Genomic DNA, 6,487 nt, shown 5'->3' on the forward strand with positions numbered 1-6,487 from the left:
ACACTCTGTGACCAGCACCTTGTATTAAATCCCCTCCGAAGTCCCTGAATGGGTTTCTGTTTTCCAGACCGACAGTGGCATGGGATGAAATCGGGTTGTATCAGAAAGAAATTGAGGGAGCAGGCAATGAATGGACAGCTCAAAATCTCCCCTAGCCCCACTGGGGAAACAAAGGCCCCAGGCCCACCTCCCTGCAGTCCCCATTCTGACTCACTCTCTTATTAGGACGGGAGGCTGCACTTTGCATTTAGCTTTGCTCAATTTATGGCTGAACCTAAAACATGGAATTTCCCTACCATCGCAATCTCTGGTGTTCTGTGCACTCACAGAATGTCAGGCCACTGCCCCTGGTCGTGAAAAATGAGACCAGAAAAAGAAAGGCTTTCCCCATGCCCATCGGCAGAGAAGGTGGCTCGGGCATGGGAATGTCATCCCCGGAGTGAATTGACCAAGAATAAAGAAGTTAATTTCTTCAAAAAAGATGCCAGCTCTGTGTCATCAAGCTCTAGGTTACAAATAGATTTTGAACATATTACAAGAAAACTCTACCTTCTTAGAAGATATCTCCGATTGCCTGTAGATCCTTGGAAACTTGATGGCCAGCCCAGCCCGACGTGATTGCTCGGATGCTCCCAGGAGTGACCCCTGCCCTCTCATCGGTCAGGCCACAGGTGCGCGAGCAAAGCTCTCCGCCTTGTTGCCCATCGAGGGACGGGCCTCAGCCCTTGGTAAGTGTACTTTTAGGTTCTTCCGCTACCTCCAGGGGCCGAAAACCAGCCACTCGGCCGCTGAATCCACAACATGTTTGGACTCAGATGTGTAGGCACCGTGCTGGACTGGGAGTGGGGGACACCGGGCGCAGGTGACCAGGGCCCCTGTCCCAATAGGATGAACATTCTCTCGGTAAGTGTGAAATAGTGGACAAGCAAGAAGCAGGGTGCAGAGTGAGCAGGCCACCATCACACCTGGGTCCACGGGACCTGGAACCTCTGTGCCTCTCCTTCCTCATCACAAAGCAGGTGTGAGGGCGGCAGCAGCTGCGGGCATGGCCAGCTTCTCCCAGGACAGAGCGTGGCTCGGAGGCCCCTGGGGACCTCACAGGCTCATCCACAGTGGGCTGAAGGTGCCTCCCAGGAAGCTCAGGCCAGACGCTGAAGCCGCTGACCAGGGTCCCCCATGGAGGCACCTGGCAGAGAGACCGTGCAGGGGTGTGGGTGGGGGCGCCGGCCAGACTCAGCCCCAGGAGAGCGCAGACAGAGCCCGGCCGGGACCCAGTCCTCCCGCTCCTGGCCGCAACGTCCTGCAGGGCCCCTCATCATTGTCCCCCAGCCACCTCCCCCTGCCAGGTGGGGCAGGACAAGCGAGAGGCCGAGTAGGAGGAAATGGCTGGGAAATTAGGGAATGGCTGCCCCAGAGCTGCATCTGAAAACTCCAGGTGCCTTCCCGTGCCTTGGGCCTCCCCCGACGTGTGCTGTGGCCGTGGCCTCCTGCTTCCAAAGGCGCAGCATGCCACGTGTGGAGCTGCTCGCCAACAATGGGCCCGGGGCCGTGCCACCTTCAGAACCGGGAGCGCTCTGTCCTCGAGTGCCAGGAGGAACAGCTGGGGACCCTTTCCAGAAGGGTCCATTCAGTCGCTTACCCTGCCATTCAATGCCCTGCGCTGGGTCCCCAGGACAAGGCAGGGTGCAGGAAGGGCACAGACTTGGTGCTCCCCTGTCCAGCGGTGGGGCTTGGGCACCTGTCCCATGGGGCTGTTGATCGGACAGAATGACAATACCCCCATTCCAGCGGGGTAAGCTTACCGTCTGGGCTTGCACATCAGCCGTGCTCAACACGCTTGCAGAATACAGCTGAGTCTGAGATGAGCAGGTGGTCCTACAGGTGGTCTGGGGGGCAGAAGCCAGGGGAAGGGGGTGTCGCGAGGCCTGGCTGGAAGACAAGGTCCCGGGGCAGGGGGCAGACCCCCTGACTCTCCACCCCTGGTGTGCTGGCAGACCTGCTCCCAGGAAAGCCAAGAATGAAGAACCCTGATCTGTAGCCCTTGCCAGCTTCCATGGTGCAAATACGCCTCTCTTGGCTGATTCCGAGCTGTGGACCATTTACCAACTTCTCCCCGCGTTCCTGAGTACTTAACAGTGTGCTCTCCAGAAGATAAAGGCCACGCCCCAGCAGCTCCCCCCCAAGCCATTTGTCCAGAACATCCCTCCACCTGATCCCCCAACTCTGTGACTCGCAGCCCTCATGAGTCCCAGATTCCTTGAGGGGCCCATGTCGCCAGAGGGCCTGGGACCCCTGCCCCAGGGCAGGACCCCTCCCAAGAGGAGACTCCTATTTTCTTTGTGTCCCTCCTGGATCCAAGGGAAGGAGACACACCTGCACTGAGGCCCCCTACACTGTCCCAGGCCCCGGGCTGACACTCGCACTCGGAGCCCATTTCACAAGTGAGGAAGTAGAGGCTCCGAGGAGTGAAGGGTCTCCACTTGGGCTTCACGGCAGAGCCAGGATCCCAGCTGCCGGCCCACGGGCTCGGCCAACCCGCCATCCGACCCTGCCACCCCGCCAGTCAGCTACCTCCGCTCTGGGCTGCTCAGTCTCGGCAGCCACCTAGGTTCCCACTATCCCACTGCTGCCCCTGCCCTGAGGAGGGTCCCCAGGCAGCCAAGGCCCCCATGTCCATCCACAGGCCAGAGCCCGCCGGGGGCAGCCCTGCTGAGCCACCTGCTTCCAGCCATGTCTGTGATGACCAAACCCTTGGATGGCTTCCGGAGGCCCTCCGGGCCGAGGGTCAGCTTCCCTGACTCAGTGTCCAGGGAGAAGAGGGACCCACAGCACAGACGCTCATTGGACACATCGCTCGGGGCTCGCGGGCACTGCAGAGACTTTAGTTCTCTCTCGAGAGCTGAGAAGTCCCTTGAGAGCTGAGAAGCAGTGCTGGTGCATGAGTGACCTGTTTGAAAAGGACCCACCTGTCTCATGTGTCACAAAGAGACAGGGCTCAAGGGGAGCAGGGAGGACCACAGCAAGGCGAGAGTGGGCAGCTGGGCCTCGCGGGTGGGCACGGCCCCGGTGAGAGGTCGGGAGGCTGGATGCGGGGCATCTGGGAGCAGAGCCGGACGCCCAGCCTCAAATTCCAACCTTCTCTCTGCCTGGCTACTGCTGGGTCTCCTTTCAGGCCTCACGTCCTGGCCCCCAAATCCATGGGAGCCCTGTCGCAACCTCCCCGCGCCTGCACATTTCCTCCTCCCGCCGGCCTCCACCTGAATGTGCTGCGGGCCGGACTATTTGCAAAGGCAGGTTTGCTGCGGTCTGCACCGTGAGGCGGTGCTCCCGGAGGGCGGTGCTCCCGGAGGGCAGGGGCCATGCCTGCTTCCCCGGCCCCGGGAACCCGGCAGAGCTGCGCTAGGGCTGGATCGCTGAGTTCAAACTGTGGAAACTGCCCATTGCTTCTGTGCAGTAAGGGACAGGTCATCTTGGAGCACCTCCACTTGGCCATTTAAGAGTCACCCGAACAGCTTTCGGTAGCTTGTTTTATCATTGCAACATAATTAATGAACAGTGTTATGTTCGTTTCCGGTGGACAATATGGTGACTCAGTTCTGTACATCACCTCGTGCTCATCACCAGCGTGCTCCCTAACCCCCATCACCTCTCTCAACTACCGCCCCACCCATCACCTCTCTGGTGACCATCTGTTTGCTCTCTTTAGTTAAGAGTCTGTTTCTTGGTTTGTCTCATTTTTTCTTTGTTCATCTGTTCTGTTTCTTAAATTCCACAGATGAGTGAAATCATATGGTCTTTCTTTCTCTGACTTATTTCACTTAATACCCTCTAGTTCTATCCATGTCATTGCTTATGGCAAGATTTCATTCTTTCTGATGGCTGAGTAATATCCCATTGTATATATTTATACCACATCTTCTTTATCCGTTCATCTGTGGATGGACACTTGGGCTGCTTCCATATCTTGGTTATTGTAGATAATGTTGCTATAAACTTAAGGGTGCATATGTCTTTTCAAATTAGTGTTTTTATGTTCTTTGCATAAATACCCAGTAGTAGAATTTCTGGGTCATAGGGTAGATCTATTTTCAACTTTGAGGAACCTCCATACTGTTTTCCAGAGTGGCTGCACCAGCTTGCATTCCCACCAACAGTGTAAGAGGATTCCCCTTTCTCCGCATCCTCACCAACATCTGTCGTTCCCTGACTTGTTCATTTTAGCCATTCTGACAGGTGTGAGGTGGTATCTCATTGTGGCTTTGATTTGCATTTCCCTGATGATGAGTGATGTTGAGCATCTTTTCATGTGTCTGTTGGCCATCTGGATGTCTTCTTTGGAGAAATGTCTGTTCAATGTCTTCTGCCCACTTTTTAATTTGTTAAAAAATGATTATTTGTTTTGGGGGTGTCGAGTTGTATCAGTTCTTTATATATTTTGGATACTAACTCTTTCCGGAAATGTCTTTTGCAAATATCTTCTCCCATTCAGTAGGCTGTCTTTTTGTTTTGTTGATTATTTCCTTTGCTGTGCAGAAGCTTTTATTTTGATAAAATCCCAATAGTGTGAATAGAGACAGAGATCACATACCTTGCGAGTGGCCCCACCCCACAAGCAGTGCCACACTGGGGTTGGAACCCATCCATACGGTGAGAGCACATGGCCAGTCCTCCTGTCTGGCCCACCTCCTCCTTGTATCCACCTGACACAGTTCCCAAACATCTGGTTTGCCTCAAGCATTGTTCTCAATTCCTCTGACAGCTCATTGGGACAGGGATGCTCTGAGCCATCTCATGGGCTAGTCCTTGGTGCTGCCCGGCCCCAAGCCCCCTGTGTCCTTGAGTGAGCCACTCACCTCTGGGTGGGGATGTGAGCTGGGCTGGACTCCCCTGTCCTGCCTGCCCAGCATCCAGCCCACAGTTCGGGCCAGACTTTACCTGGGGACTCAGACTCACCATTGGCCACTACCTTGGTGAGGTATGGGTCAGGGACCTCCCCTTCCCTGCCTGGCAGAGGGGACACACAAGACCCAAGCCAGGTTACCCACTGCTCTCTCCCAGGACAGTACTTCTGGATCTACTGAGCACAGTGCACTCATGGTGAAACTGTCCCAGAAGTCACACTGAGTTACTCCCACCTCCCTGGGCCCTACTCTGGCCCCACCCTCCCACCCTCTTCAAAGTCTGGATCCTTAGCCTCTCCCTGGCTTCTGTTAATGGCTTGATATGCTTCCAGCACATTCTTCTTTGGCTTAAATTATCCGGAGCAGGTCCCATTATTTCTAAATGAAGAACCCTGATGGACCCACAGGGGCTAAGGGCCTCTTTCGATCTCAATTCCAGGTAATCCCCCTGCTCAAGAATGTCCAGTGGCTCCCCACTGTCTACAGATAAGACCCCATCCCTCAACTCGTCAGCCTGGGATTCCAGGCCCCAACTGACTGTTCAAGCCTCATCTCCCATAATGCATCTCCACACACCTGACTACAAAGACTTGCCTCTTTCCTGTTCTCAGCTTAAAACTTCTCTGTCAGGACCTTGCAAATTCAGTCCACCTGCAGAGATGGTACTGTCAACCAGCATCCAGGGAGGGTGGGGCCAGGGGCAAGAGGCTGGTGAGTCTAAACAAAGCAGAAGAGCTAGGACTTGGCCCCAGGCAGTCAGGTTCTAAAACCTGTGCCTTAACCACTAACCTTAAATGACTCCCATGAATGAGGGAGCCACGGGAACCAGGAAGCAGTAGAGCCAGCCCAGGAGGGGAGCAAAGGGAGTTGCAGAAACTTGCAGTTAAGCAGGGGCAACCTAGCCAGGTTGGAGCTGTAGGTAGAAGGCCCCAGGAAAGAGGTTTAATAAAGGACCAGTAGATAACCTGTTGCACTTGGCCACAATGAAGGGAGTTTAGAGATAAGTTAGTGATAAGTACATGAAAAACCAAGCAAATGAAAAACGCAAGGCAAGTGCCAACTCCAGGCAAGTGAGAAGGCTGGAAAGGCAATATAATCATGGTCTTTTGTGTGTCCATAGGTCAGGGGCATATGCTAGGTCATCACACCAACAACACTGAACACTGACTAAACCAAAACTGTGCTGCAACTTCTGGGAGAGGGCATGGAGGGGAGGCAAAAGAAGGAAAATCCCCCTCTTCCATAGGAGGAAGTCAGGAGTAGTGTCTACAGTTAGGAAACTGAGAAATAGCAGCACTTTTCAAGTGGGGGAGGGAAGATGCCATGGGAGACACACGCCAATTTTGCCAATACCCAGCAAGGCTGAACATTTTGTGAGATTTTTACCTAGCAAAGCATCAATATTTTCCATAAACAGGGTATTTGGTCCTCCCTGTTTGGATCCCATGGAGCCCCAAGAGGGAAGATGTGTCCTGAGGTTTGCCAGACTAAAGGCAATAAAGAACTGGACAGTCTGAGCCATGAAGATGTCTTTTCTGGGGCCTCTGGAACATTCTTCCCAGCATCCAGAGAGCCATAGCCAAGGG

The sequence above is a fragment of the Halichoerus grypus genome, chromosome 3 (assembly GCF_964656455.1).
Source record: "Halichoerus grypus chromosome 3, mHalGry1.hap1.1, whole genome shotgun sequence".
NCBI lineage: Eukaryota > Metazoa > Chordata > Mammalia > Carnivora > Phocidae > Halichoerus > Halichoerus grypus.